The 15,664-nt window shown below is 39.6% G+C and overlaps 1 protein-coding gene across 1 annotated transcript in view; it reads left to right on the top strand.

Moving 5' to 3' along the window:
- Nucleotides 1-15,664, top strand: part of LOC108787796 (teneurin-2-like) — a 547,945-nt gene that overhangs the window by 171,293 nt on the left and 360,988 nt on the right. The window lies entirely within an intron of this gene.

Raw genomic sequence — 15,664 nt, 5'->3', positions numbered from 1 at the left:
TATACATATATATATATAGGTGTGAGTATTATAGAAACACATGTATGAAAAAGCTTCAGGTTCTGCTTCCATCAGTGTGAAAGCTGTGGGATTTATAAACTCATTAGCAGGAAGACATAGGGAAGGCAAGAAAATAGAGAAGCTCAGGAGGAAAGGAAATAAAGATCATGCAGAGAGATGTGTAATTAGACCTTATTTCTAACTGAGGAAGTGTTTAAAAAAAAAAATACACTAACTTCTATGTTAAGGCCGTTTAAAGGTACAAACCCCTTTTATATGTTTATTTTAATCTTATTCCACACAAAACTTCTTTTTGATGGTGGCTGTTTGAGGTATTACATACCATACCTTTATATTGCCTCAGCTGGTGAAAGACACAATGTATAGACTTGCGTTTTCTGCCATCTGTGCTTGTGATAAATTAGTTGCCATGGAAGCTGGTTCTCTTGGCAACGATTTAAGGTCTCTTTAGTGTTTACCCGGAGCAGGGCCTTCATCTTAAGCCTGGTGAGTCGAAAGAATGGCCTGCAAAGATACTGCAAAAGATCGTGAATCCACTTGCCGCATATGCTTTTTTGGAGACAATGTGAGATAAATGCTTTCACTGCCTATTTTGCATGGACTAGTAGTGGAGGCACTGAAATAAATAGGTCAATAATAATAATTTGTATAGTGCTATAATCGCAGAGGACACTTTTGTGTTACAAATCATGTGCAGTGAATGCAGCTACTGAAGGCTTTTCATAACTGAGGAGAAAGAAAAGAAATGAGGGGCCCTTACAGTTAGACCTACAATCTGATGATTTCTTCAAAGCTGAACTCCAGACCGATGTGAAAGGGACACATTATTGCAGTTCTCTAATCATTAATGCATCATTATAAGTATAATCAAAAGCAGTGTAAGTATCTGAACATGACTTGGTATTAACCCATTCCAGTCAACTGTAAAGTCTGTACAGCAGTGCTCAGAAACAGAGAGGGTGAAGGAACACATGGAGTCAATCTGGTATGTGGCAGCACAAGGAGCATGCTAAAAGGTGCAGAGAGAAAAGTGGAAGATATATGAGTGCATCATTGTCAGCTGCTTCTGCTTTCACTGTCCAGTCCCAGGGTAAGGAGGGTTAAGTAACACTGAAACTGCAGCAGAGAAAGATCAGGTTCCCTTCTTCTGCCAGGCAGGGCACTTTTGTGGGACAGAGCTGTGTACATTTTAGGAGTGGATGGACAGGAGTCTTGATGCTTAACATTTAACAATAGGTTTCCTTGAATAGAATTGTAGCTTATGCTATTACTATAGGTAGGGTTTATGAAATGTTTACAAATCTGTATTTTGTGTTTTTGTTTAATCACAACACTTTCACTTATTTGTGTTAAGGTTTTCGGTATGAAATTGCCTTTTTTCTATGATCCATTAGCACATAACTAGAATCTTTGCTATTCTGTAAGTATTTATTTTATCAAATAAAAGAAAGCATTTCTGGCTTTAGATTTCAGCATTTCTGTTGATGACATCTGATTGTGGAGATCAAATGTGTTTCAGCCCAGGCACATACAGAGATTTCTTTCGTGCCGCTTGAGGCTCTTGCTCACAAAGGCGAAAGACACTTCCCCTCACTCCTTCTATTTTTCAGACAAATTGGCAATTTTCAGCATATGTCCAAAAGATTACTCTGAACAAACAGAGGTTATAACAGGTTACTCGTCTCTGATAGTCACTGCCAATCTGCATGTACAACTGACACAATGGATAAATAACATACCCCACCAAAGAATACTTCTGAATGTCACCTCCATATTTTTCTTTAACCATTCCGGCTTTACTCTAATACACTGAAAAACAAAACTATTTCAGAAATAAATAGCAATATAAGTAGCAATCGTGGAGGTATTAAGATTGCAATGTCAGTTTAGATTTTAATCTGTGTGTGGGAATACATTTTTCTTTGTACATGATTGAATCACATCTTCAAAGACAAAACTACTGAATGTTTATTTTAAAATCAGCCTTTCTCCCATTTATAGTATGTTTCTAAAACTCTGCTTTGGCCAAATGTTACTTGTATATTCACACCTATAACTAGACACTTCCTTTGTAGTCAGTTTAAATGGATGGTTAGCACATAGTTTAGTACATAGCATATACATAAGTGAAAGGATCTTTTATCTTTGTAAGGGGTTGTTGAGAGTTCTCCTGACACCTTCAGTTCACATATGGTACACTGGTTTATAGAGTCATCCATACATTAACCACTTGCTGACCAGGGTGTTAAATCCCCTTCCTGTCCCGGCCATTTTTCAGTATTCTGCGCTGTGGTAATTTGGCTAATATTTATTAATTACTGAAAAAAATTCCGAAAATTTTGAAAGAACACCTGGTTTCCCTACTTTATGTTATAAAACATTTACCATTACCCAATTTTTTGGTAAAATATTAAAGACGGGGTCACGGCAGGTAAATAGACACCAAACATGTTGAACCTCAAAATTGCGTGCTCCAGCAAAAAACTACCATGCCTAAAATTTGCTATAGGCGATGCTTTAAAAGCATTTACTGCTCATCAGTTTAGTGGTATCAGTGATTAATGGCCCTAAAATTATTGCTCACACTCTCAAGTTTGCAGTAATATGTAACATGTGTGGCGTAATTATTGTTTTCGCACATAGCCGCAACCCGGCGCGTATTCACGTTTATATGCGCGTGCACGTGGGGGAGGGGGCCTTATTTTTTTGGGTGTTTTTTTTTTTAAATATGACTCTTTCCTCTCAGGTCCTCTTTATGGACCCCTAATGTCACATAGGGGCCCCCAAAGAAGCTGATGAAGCAGAAGCCAGAGAAATGACAGCTAAGGGCGGAAGTGATGGCTTCTGCCTTTAGAGATAGTGGAGGAGAAATCAGCTTTGGGGGAATGCTGATCTCTCCTCTATTCTCTGTACAGACAGTTGCTGTGCCGGTCCCGGGCCCGCAGGGGGAACAGCGGAGCCTGGGATAACCAGCAGAAGGGTGGAGTGCGGCAATGTACAGGGAGCGCACACTGCAGTCACACACGAGATCAGCCAGCTGTAGAGCCGGTTGAACGCTTGTATGTAACAGCCGCTACCAGCTATTTAGATTCCCAGCCTCCCAGTTGTTTAGATTCCCAGCCTAGCGGGGGCGCGCAAGCAGAAAAAAAATCACGTACATGTACATCCGCCCACTGGGAAGCATCTGCCTGTATTTTTACTATGGGCGGATGGCAACTGGTTAAGTTAGGATCTTTGTGTACTTCTCAGGGCATACACAGGCTATGACCTATTGTATAAAGCAGTACAACAACTTATCTGATCTAAATCCAATAGGCAAAAGTCTATAATGGATATGTCAAACTCAAGTTCAAGGACAGGCCTCACAAAGGCACTCACACCTTCATCCATGGGTCACACTTTGACAGATATTCTTTTACATACTAACCATTTCATGTCTAGAACCATTTTTTTTTCATTTTTGCACACACATGTTAAAGTGATATTAAAGTCTCTATGGGGAATTTATCAAAACTGAAGCAGACAAAATCTGGTGCAGTTGCCCAGGGCAACCAATCAGCTTTTGTCTTCAGTTTCTTCACTTAAGAATTAAAAATGAAAGAGAGAAGCAGATTGGTTGCTGTAAAAAACTGCTCCAGATTTTGTCTGCTCCGGTTTTGATAAATTCCCCTCAATATGGTTTTAAGCTATTTTACTTGATAAATAAATCAATTACAATTAGTGTTGCTCCTTGATGTTTAAAAGTTATAGTTTCCTTCAGCTTCAGTTTGTTCCATAATTACTGGTCCTGATATCCTGTTTTAGGGCCTCTCCTTTCCCTTTAACTACCTCCCGGCCGGCCGTTGTAAAAAACCGGGCGGCCGGGAGAGAGTTGGATCCATATGTGACTGAATTAGTTCACCAGAGCACATCACCAGCTATGTGCTCTTTCTGCTGTTACCATGTCTGTTGCCTACCCACCACAACCTTCCTTGTGGGAATGCGTCTCCATGCCCACCTATCTTCAGCAGGCAAGTAAAACCATCAACAGGCTGCAAACAAGGTGCACAAGGGCTGTAAATTTTGACATCGCTGGCCTATACCAACTTATCATATTTGGGTATACTGTAATCAGATCTTGAAATATGAATTATGACCTACTGGTTATTGTAGTTTACTGCACTTTATACAGCGGCCGAGCGGCCGGCCATTGGCTGCCTACAGATAGCTTCTGACAGCTGGGCCTCCTGGGTGATCTTACAGCTGGCTTCGGCCACTTGCAGAGAGATCCGCGTCCCTGGTTACCGGCTAACCAGGGACACTGATCTCCAGACAGCCTAACTCTCCTTGGAGCTGTGGGAGTATCCCGCTCCCGGCCGCCAAGGAGAAACACTGCTTTTTCTTTTTTTTTCTTATTCAGACACGGAGCCGTGTCAAGAATAGAAAAAAAACAATTTTGGCCATAGGAATGCATTGCTAGATTCCTTTTGGCTATTTCAATTTGCAATAGCAAACTAGCATTGCACCCGCCCTCTGCTGCAGTTCTCCATCAGGTCCACCACTACTGATTGACAGCAGCAGAGGGCGGGTACAATGCTAGTTTGCTGTTGGCTATTGCAAATTGAAATAGCCAATAGGAATCTAGCAATGCATTCCTATTGTCAATTTTTTTTTTCTATTCTGACACGGCTCCGTGTCAGAATAAGAAAAAAAAAGAAAAAAGCAGTGTTTCTCTCCTTGGAGGCCGGGAGCGGGAGACTCCCGGAGTGCCTGGGAGAGTTAAGTTTTTTTTTTTGACGGCAGCAGAACCGCCAATAGAAAAATGTTGGGCGGAGCTAGATGTCACTGCTAGCTCCGCACAATCGTTTTCTATTTTTATTTTTCTAATTTTTTAACTGTTTTTCTGTACTGCTCGTCCCACAGAGAGACAGAGCAGAACAGCCGAGCTGACTGCAGCTCGGCGGCATTCGGCTATTCACTCACTGCTATTCGGCATCTATGAGAATATACCGAACAGCAGCGAGTAGCCTGCCGGTGGTTCGTGCTGGATCGGCTGAGTCGAGCTCCGAATGCACTTCGGGTCAGCCAAACATGCTGAGCATGTTTGGCCGACCCGAAGCCACGTAAAGCCACCCGATGTACGGCTGATTTCAGCCGATATACGGCTGAAATCAGCAGTACCAGTCTGAAGTGAATAGCCGAACAGCGTTCGGCTCACTTCGCTTTTTTGTCGGTCATTCACTCGGCTGTCTACGGCAGCTTAGTGAATAGACCCCTCAGTCTGCTGGGGCTGCTGACATTATACCCAAGATGGCGGCAACCAGCAGCAGTCTCAGGGCATTTTAATGTTTTTACAAGTAAATAATATACAAGAAATACATAGAATGCACAGATAATCTTTATAGAATTTGTTAAAATGAATAGTCTGGTAAAATGAATAGTCTGGTGAAATGGCCATTCTTCCCATCTCCCATTTCATGTTTTACCAGTCACATTCAAACTTTAAAGTCATATTTGAAATTTTGTTTAAATGAATAATTTGATGACAGTGTCACTATAAACCAGCAGCAATTCTTGGCATACCTGTATGCAGGTTTAGCATAGCAGTGTTTTCCAAGCATTCCAGAGAACTTGCTATAGTTTACTGCAAACTTTTTCTTCCTTACCTGCTTCTGAGATCAGAACTCTTTGGGCCATATCATAAACTGCAGAATTTCCTTTTCTTTTTTTCCACTGGAGATACATTTTATGTGTTTCTAGTCTGGCTGCAGAATGTTGTTGAAACAGCATCTTGATGGTATTGCATGATGAATAATAATTTCCCTGCATTTCTTAGCAGTGAGGGGGACATTTATTTGTCCAAATCACCTACTTCATTGGCAGAAATACAGCTCCAAGCCTTCATGCTTTACTGCTACCTGCAGACATTCTTCTGTGTACTATTGTCAGTCCCTTTGTTGTACAAACTGCCTTCTGTCAGAACGAAATATTTCAAGAATTGACTCATTAGTCTAGAGCAGGGGTAGACAAACTCCATCCCTCCAGTTGTGGTGCAACTACAAAATGCCATTAGGCATTTCAAGACCCAGACAGTCACAGGCATGACTCTCTGGGGCAGATACATGACAGGATTTGTAGTTCCACAACAGCTGGAAGGCTGGAATTCTCCTACCCCTGGTCTGGTCTGGTCTAGAGCATCTGTTGCAATTTTTCTACACCCCAGTCTGTGTGAGTTCATTCACAGGTGTGTCTTTTGGATTTGTTTCTAGTTTGAAAGAATGGGTATGTGGTCCTAAAGGGCCACTTCTGATAAGACTGTATTTGGATGCTGAAGTGGAGCATGCTCTGTTCTGTTTAATGTGTTCTCTAAAAAGATCAGCAGATTTTCTAAAGTAGTTATAAAGGCTAAAACCTTTTAGCCTTTGTGGATGCTCCCTAATTTGGCTAACAATCCCCAGTACATTATTTATTACTGGTATGTGCCAAACATTTACTTTCCTCTCCTGTGCCAGCTGGCTCCACATTGCTGTGCGTCACTTCCCCCGAACTTCCAGGTAGGGGGGACTCACACTGAGGACACAGTGACTGCAGGAAGCATGCGCACTGGATGGCATAGGAGGGGTGGAGTTACCTTCCACTTAAGTCATTTTCTGCAATGTATAGCAGTGTATGCATGCTGGGAGCAAGTACCAAAGGGTGTCTCCATGGGACACTAAGGGGTTCGGGTATTGACTCCAGGCTGGTTCGGCTGATATCAGCCGTACATCGGGTGGCTTCGTGTGGCTTCGGGTCGGCCGAAAATGCTCAGCATGTTCGGCCGACCCGAAGTGCAGAAGGAGTTCGACTTAATGCATTATTAAGGGTTAATGCATTATTGTGCACATAGCATTTATATTGCACTCATATTTTTCTGCTTACATGTCTGTTGTATTATATTCATCATAGCAATTAGTCATATGCAGATTTGCAGCCACTAAAGCTGTTACCTATTTGTATGTTAAACAGTGAAATCCTAAGCACCCCCTGTCCTTACCCAGCCCCCCCTCACAGTTACGTTATGAACCTCCACCCCTCCACTCCCACCCTTTTTTTTCTCTGTTTGTCTGCTACACACAACATTCTTAAGCTGGCCACACACTGTAATATTTTCTACATTAAACTTGTGGGCTGAACAAAAAAAATATTACAGATTCCGCCATCAATGCTTATGAGCACTGATCGAGGAGTCTCCCACTGTTTGCATTGTATTCTGATGGCAGGTACCTGCCGCTGTCAGAATGCCCAAACATAGCCAGCAGCTCATTGGCTGCCTGCTCCTTGCAGTCAAAGATATTCCAATAATCAAAGCATAGGGGCCTATTCACTAAGCTGCCGTAGGCAGCCGAGTGACTAACCGACCTAAAGCGAAGTGGGCCGAACGCTGTTCTGCTATTCACTTCAGGCTGGTACGGCTGATTCCAGTCGTATATCGGCTGAAATCAGCCATACATCGGGTGGCTTTAGGTCGGCGGGAGACTCCCGGAGTGCCCGGGAGAGTTGGGCCGTCTGGAGATCAGTGTCCCTGGTTACCAAGAACGCTGATCTGGCTGCAAGTGCCCGGAGCTGTCAGAAGCAGGCTGGCCAATGGCCGGCCGCTCGGCCAGCTTCGGGATTCACCTTGGCTCAGTGGAGCCGAAGCATATGCCTTCGACTGGACTCAGCCGTTCGGCCCACTTCGGGAGCTGTACTGGCTATAGTGAATAGCCCGTACAGCAGCCCTTCGGTTCTGCTGAACCGAAGGGGTCCTTGGGCCGAAGCTAGCCGAAGGATCAGCCAACGCTACGGCTAGATCCTTCGACAGCTTCGTGAACAGACCCCCTAAGAAGATGGAAACATTCGAAACACAGACATCAGTGCTAAGGCTGAGGTGACAATCTGAGTACGGTGCAATAAAGATTTTTACATCACGAGGCATCACAGAAGGTAAGTTTAACCACCAGAACGAAAAAAAAACCAAAAAAAAACATGGAGGCATTAATATCACTTTAATGCTAAACAAATCTTGGGTACCATTCATAGAATTCAAATACAGTAAAAAAAAAAAAATGTATTATACAACAAAACTAAAAATGTTAAAACAGAAAACAAAGTGTGAACCTTATCAAGTTTTGCACAAATGCTTGGTATTTTTTATACTAATCTTTTAAGAAATATTGTTTTATTCTGCATAGCAGTGGAGACATTTAGGCAAACATGCTAGAGTACGCCACTGCGTCTTTAAAATATTTTCATACTAGTGTATACATTTTGCAGGGAGACCTTCATTGTCTTTGCAAATAGCTATGGGGCACATTTATATAGTAAGTGAGCCTGAAATCATTTGCTCAAGTACTTTATTGACATTATTATGTGTGGCCCCTGAATTAGTAATGCTTCATATCTATAATTTACTTGTAAAAACAATAGAATGGATTGCATCTTCAGTAATTTGAGATAACTCAAACAGGCCACCATGGCAAAAGACATAGATTACTTTGAGGATTCATTGGGGAAATTGTCATTTTATATTTAGAACAATAAATCCCTCCTTAATAGCTACTTGATTGCTTAATTTCTCGGAAATCATTTGCAGCCAATTTCTATATTCTGCTTACCATAATAAATAGAAACTTAATGGTCATTAATGTGCATCAATCATCCATTACAAAGAGAGTAAAAAGTTTCCGAGTTTTTATTTTCTGGCTGGTCAAGGCTAATATTTTTGCTTTTTTTTGCTACCTTAATGAAACCAATGGCTCCACTAAAGATTTGTTATTCTCATTAGACTCAATTTTGACTGTGACCCAAATTACATTGATGAGAAGATGACAGGTGTCAGTCAACAAAATGAGTTGCAATGTTATAACACCACAAATATCCCAAATAATTATCTACAATGTATGTAACATTCTTGTTCAGAGTAGCATGTAGCATAAATTGCTTCTAGCATAATGTGTTTGGATACAAATGGCCTCATATCTCAGTGCTATACAAATATAATAGGTCATTTTGACAACTTGTATTTATTATTTTAAAAGATAGAAGGGAGACAAAGTTAAAAACAAATTAATCTTACAAATCGGAACGATCTTCTTTGTTTCATTAAGTTAACATTAAGATGGGTATGTGCCTATATATAAAGGGACCTAGAAATGCCCAACACAATATAATAAAGAATGTAAGATCACTGAAGAAGTCTTGGAACTTTGACACAGCTTAAAGAAAATATGTGCATGCAAATCTGCTTAGGTTAAGTGTAAGACAACTTACTATTTATTCATGCAGTTGTGTTATATTTCTGTTGTTTTATTCATTAGATCAGTGATCTTAACCTTATTAAAGTATTGTCTACTAAGCAGATCTGTATATCAGCAAGATTAACTATGTCTGTATTTTTTCATATTTACCATCTTGTCTTGAATTGTATTGTGATTGTAATGTCTTCCTTATATTGTAAATTGCTGTGGAAACTGTTGGTGCTATATAAATCCTGTATAATAATAATATTTACTTCTATGTCTACAATCAGAGGGAATATATATATATATATATATGTATGTATATATATATGTATGTATATGTGTGTGTGTGTGTGTAAAAATATGTTCATATTAATAGTTTTGTTGCTTATTTGTAAACATTTAGTAAAGAAAAATTATAATCATGCTGCAGATTGCTGAGTTTAAGCTAATGTTCTTATACTTTTGCATCTGCAAAGAATTGTGTCAGTACTACATTTTGTATTGTTGACTTGTCAGACAAGTCAGAGTTTTTTTCCTATATAGACATTATTTATAGTGTCATTGAACAGCAGGGGTATTTTACTGATAGCACTGAGTCCTGGGTTTGATTTACCCCAGGGAATGCTGTCCTGGTGAGGTTTGCATGCTTTTCTTGTGTTTGAGCTCCCTCTAGCTGCTCCAGTCTCAAAGCCAAACACATTTGTATAAGTGAACTGACTCCCGTGCGTGAGCGTGTGTGTGTGTGCGCGCGCTTCTGTATGATTTTTTTTAAAGAAACTTTAAATTGTAAGCTGTATTTTTAGAGTAGGGGCTAATGTAAATCCCCTATATGCAATGAACAGCTGCATCCATATGCAGAAAAGAAGAGGCAGTAGTAGGAAAGCATCTGGGAGAAGTCTATTGGTGAATACAGTGGCCTGCTCCAGGAGGGCCCAAAAAACTTACCTTGCTATATAGAATTGCATCACTTTGAGCAAGTGCACTGCTAATTTGCTTTTTTTCTGCCGCAAAGGGTACACACTCTGCAAGGTAAAGGGGGTTATTGGAGTATAGAGAACTGGATATAGAAATAGATCTCAGGGGCTCTGGCTTGTGTATTATACTAGAAACACACCCGAGTATGTCAAGCTATCCCACTGGGAAGATATATAGCATTTTGTTTGATTAGCTTGTCCTTGTCTTTGAAACGGACAGCTCCGATTTCTAAAAGAGAGGCACATTGTAGTCATGAATAGTAAAACCTAATACACCTTGAGAAGCTATAAATATATGTGCCCCCCTCAAAAATTTATAAAATGTATACTAATTCAAGGAATAAATGTGTTTGATTCAAGACCAAGAAATGTTTTGACATTTTATAGATGATCTTCAACAGGGTGATCTAACATATAAACCATGGACCAAAGCACAACCCACAAACCATTTTTGACTAGTCCAGCATATTCAGGCAGCAGGAAACAACCCTTTTGCTAACCTAATATAAAGAGTAAGTAATTAGTAGTGTCATAATAAGTATGTGCCCACATACACTGTGTACTGTAACTTACAATGGAAACACGAAGAAGAGAGATTGCATTTCCTGTTCCTGTTGGCCCCCATTTTGGTCAGCTAATAATTTCCTGTTGCTAGGTTAAAAAAGACAGTGAGCAGCTAAGGTGGGTACTCATTCTGCTCATCCACATTACTGACATTTTAATAAGGTGTTTTATTTGTAGGAAAATAAGGAACACTTACTGTATACAATCTAGGTTGGCTTCAGCCAGTCCTGCATTTTTTATCAGTTTTTTTGGGAGGGATTTTTTTTACTAGCCATTTTAGGATTCTGAATCAACTGGAACATGAAACTGGAATGTGTCCATTAATTTTACTCAGCCTTTTTTCCTAGAAACAGGAACATGAAAGCAAAGCCACAGAATAGCAGGGTTGCATTTCCCTAGTATCAGCACAACGTCTCTGTATCCAACAGCACCTCTGCTGATGCAAGATTCAGTATTGCTAATCTTACTTCTTCCACCCTCCCAGATGGCTAAATCATGCCTACCTTCTCTGTCAGCTGGGTCCTCTCACTGTAACCCCTATGTGCAGTGTTTTAAAGAAACTTCAGAAAACTCTTTCTTGACCAGTGTTCATAATGTGTTCCCTTTTTTGGAGAAACATCAATAGTTTAATGTAGTGTATATAGTGCCAATTTTTATTGGTTTTAGATAAATTTTGGTGACAATTGTCTCTTGTACAGAAAGTGATGGAAATGTTTAAATTGTTTAGTTGTCACAGGAACAGAATTACTATTTAAAAATATGTCCTCTTACTTCCTCTGAGACAAGAAGTGAAGGGAAACATACAAATACATACATACATAAATAAATACTTCACAGGGGTCTTGACCATTACCTACTCTATTCCAAACTAAAAAGAAAAAGATTTTGGCTTGATATATACTTGAAATATCTTAATGTTCACATAATTTTTTAAAACAATGTTCAAGAATAAAATATATGTGTTTTAGCATTTATATTTTAATACTAGTGCATGTGGTTGTTCTTATTTCTGCTTCTTAGATTTTCCATAGCTATATCATGGCAAAGTGCTAAAGTGTTAATAGTTCCCTTATTTCCAGGATGAAGTCTGCACGGAGTTACACATCAGCACACAACAGCCTTAAGTGAGTGTTAACAGACATTCACATAATTATTGTTTGCAGTCATCATAAGGCAGTCAATAACACTTACTGTGCTTCACATTTCCTTCTCTGTGTAAGTGCAGTAGTTATTGCTTTAATAAAAGCATGTGTTCTTTTTATGCTACCAGGTTCTCTAGTAGGTTTTACTACTAAGAGAGATTTTGGGGAGTGTCTACTCAAAATATGCCTTGGTCTATTTTCTATTTCTGAATCTCATAAATTATTTTGACCTCCCTCAAGGCAGCAATTTCTTAAAAGACAGACAATTACTGCTGTCAGCAAACATGTTGCTGTAGTTCACTGGATGATTAGAGCTTGATATTTTGTTGAAGAGTGTGGATCAGTACAATAAGGAGATAAGCCACATTTTTAGATAATCATACCCAACATTTGTTTATCTTACATTATCAGCATTTGAATATGGCAATCATCTGTGTCTCAAATGGAAAGAGAAAATAATATATATATTTTTAGGATTTGTAGCTGCTAGAATGAAGCCTAGGGCAAGTAAAGATGAGACAAGAAATATGCAGTTAGCATGAGCTGTATATATATTGTGAGCTGGGCAATAGGTAGCGGGTACAATTGCTCCCTGGGGTGAGCAATCTTGCAAGGTTTAGAGACCAGACCAGTGACTTGTCTTCAAACAGTGTTACATTTATTGGTGCAACACACAGGCTATATACAGTGCTCAAAGAAAGTAAATACTTCAAAAACAAAATCCTAGCCGTGTCCCGGCACTAACTAAACATACGATAGTCCTGACTACCAACCTGTACAAACCTATTGTTTGTCAGGCTTCAGCAAAACACATTGACCAACCTTGTGCTCCAGCAGATAGAGACTGTCTGCTCCCCAAGCTCCAGAGCTCTGTCTGTGTGCCTCACCTGCACTAAATTGCCACTGAGGCAAAGCGTAAAACCTGGGGCTTACTATAGGTTTCGGAAGGTGTAAGAGAGGAATCTGGGTGACACATAAACCCCAGACAGGACCTCTCCTTGCTCTCTACATGATGACCTGCTACATACACACACACACACACACACACTGATAAGCCAGAACATTATGACCACCCTCCTAATTTTTAAATAGAACCCCCTTTTGCCCTGACTTGGTAAGGCATGAATTCAACCAGATCTCTGAAGGTATGCTGTGGTGTCTGGCCCTGTAAGGCCTTGTTCACAACAAATGCAGACCAGATCCAGTCAGGTTTCTGCACACGCAGTGCAGTGGGTTGTGCCGCGTTTTAGACGCGTTTTGGATGCGTTTTTGATGCGTTCATGGCCGGTTTTGGTAAAAAAAGTTTAACATGGGCTTTCAGGCACTTGCATGCGTTTTTGATGCGTTTTAGATGCGTTTTTGGTGCGTTCCAAACCAGATCCAGAGCAGGTAAAATAGGGCTTGCCGCATTTTTTTCATCCGGTCTGGATCTGGTCTGGATCCGCACGCTGCGATGTGAACTGGAGGTCAAAATACCATAGGAATACATTGGGCGCAGTTTTGATCCGGTCTGCACCTGCTCTGGTCCGGATCTGCTCCACGCTTGGTGTGAACAAGCCCTAAGTTGTTAGGTGGGGATCAGGCTTGTTTTTCCAGCACATCCCACAGATTCTCAATTGGATTGAGGTCTGGAGAATTTGGAGGCCAAGTTAAAACCTCAAACTCATTACTGTGTTTCTCAAACCACTCTTAAACTATTTTTGCAGTGTGGCAGGGCACAGTGTCTTGCTGAAAGAAGCCACTTCCATCAATAAAAGCTGCAGTTTTGTCATTGCTCTGACCAACTCAACTAGCCTTCACAATTTAATTCTTGTAAAAGTCAATCAAATTATTATTTATTTATTATTCATTATTTATTTATTATTCATTATGCTTGCCCATTTTTTCAGCTTACAGGATTTAAAAATCAAGGACACAATTTTCACCCGCTGCCTATATCCTACCCACTTCCAGGTGTCATTGGAATTAGATAATCAATGTTATTCACTTCACCTGTCAGTAGTAATAATATTGTGGCTGATCTGCTAATATTCACATATGTATTAATTCACCTTAAATACCTTAAAAGGAAAGTATAATGTTCTTTCTCAATTTTATTTAAAGCAGCCCTGTTGATAAAATAAATACTTACAACAAACTGTTCCCTGCAAAGTAGAAAGACAAATCTCCCTCCCTCTTTCTTAGCAGAGACAGTGCCATTATAAACTGACTACCAACAAGCATGCAGACATTGTAACGTTTGGGGTACTGCAGTTTTTCGCCGTTTCACGGTCGCACGCAATCTGTAAACTGGGCATGTTGGGTATTGTTTTACTCGTTGTAACCTCATCTTTTATATTTCATTAAAAAAATGGGTAATTTGTTGTGTTTTGGGGCATTTAATTAAATTTGTCACTAAATTTTGGGGTTTAATAAGGAGTTGCGCTAATATTGCGCAACATAAACATTTTCAACTACCACCATTTTATTCTATAGGGTCTTGGCATTCAGAAAATATATAATGTTGGGGGGTTTTACATCATTTTCAGGCCTAAAATGTGGAATATAACATGGGTGCAAAAAATGAAAAAAGGGCCTCAGTCATGAAGGGGTTAAAATAGCCCAGGAATACATTTTGTCACACATACCCCTAAACATTTCATACAACACATGTAAAAACATGTAATAATACAATAATTTCTAAACATATTAAGCTTAAAATAAGTTGTAAGTGGTTTGTCATTATAATACATATTTAAAGCAAACAGCCCCCTGCAAAAAAAAACGTATAGCTTCTCTTGCTGCCCGTACTACTGGTATTTCAAGATATGTGGAAAAACCTCTGGCTGAAGATACTGCAGAATGCAAGACTTCTGGGGGTATGTTCCTTGGGTTCTTGTCTTGTGCTGTTGTTTCTCCCAAATATTTATTTCACTTTAAACATTTTTCAAACTTTCAAACTACATTTTTTACAATAATTTGTGAATGTGTTTACTAAAAAATGTTTGTGGTTCCATGATGCAAAGCATACCTGGGCCTTCTAATACAACAAACTAGCACTTCCTGCATTCTTGCTTTTGCCTGTTTATAATTTGCCAAGATATTTGGCCCAGTTTCTGCCTGTTTTTTTTCTGAGTCATTCTACAGTGTGTAAATTGTGATCTCTCCTCCTATTCAAGTTTCTTTCTCAACACAGCTGTAGAAAAAAGTTCACAGAAATGTAATGCTCTGGCTTTGAGCTGCTGTTAAAATTGAAGTATTTTATTCTACCATGCATACTCTTACTCTGCTTAATGATTTCAGTGTAGGTCTTAATTTTGTGAATAATGTTTGATGTATTAAAAGCATATGAGACTATATAGACATTGCTACATATAATCTCTGAGCTTATTACAGTTGATATTATCTTATGTGTCTCTCTTTGCTGTCAATTAAGTATGTCCTCCAGTTCAGTTTATTAAGTATTGTAACCAGACAGGTGAACCCTAAATAAGCAAGCTGATTCATTAGATTCCGAATGTTCAGCAGATCAGGCTGGTTTCTGCGAACACATTTTTTTGTACTAACCCATCTGTGCTTTTGTGCATCACCATTTGCTCAGTGTTACCAATTATTTTATTAAGCTGACTCCATTTGGTGAGTCTGCTCAGATGTACCCAAGAACCCCCCCCCCCCCCAAAAAAAAAAAAGGGGCCAAAAAAGAAAAAAAAATTAAAAAAACTAAAAAAGTTTTTAAAGCCCCCCC

This window comes from Nanorana parkeri, unplaced genomic scaffold (genome assembly GCF_000935625.1).
Source record: "Nanorana parkeri isolate BGI_ZX_2015 unplaced genomic scaffold, ASM93562v1 scaffold283, whole genome shotgun sequence".
NCBI lineage: Eukaryota > Metazoa > Chordata > Amphibia > Anura > Dicroglossidae > Nanorana > Nanorana parkeri.
This window is presented reverse-complemented; position numbering and strand designations above follow the sequence as displayed.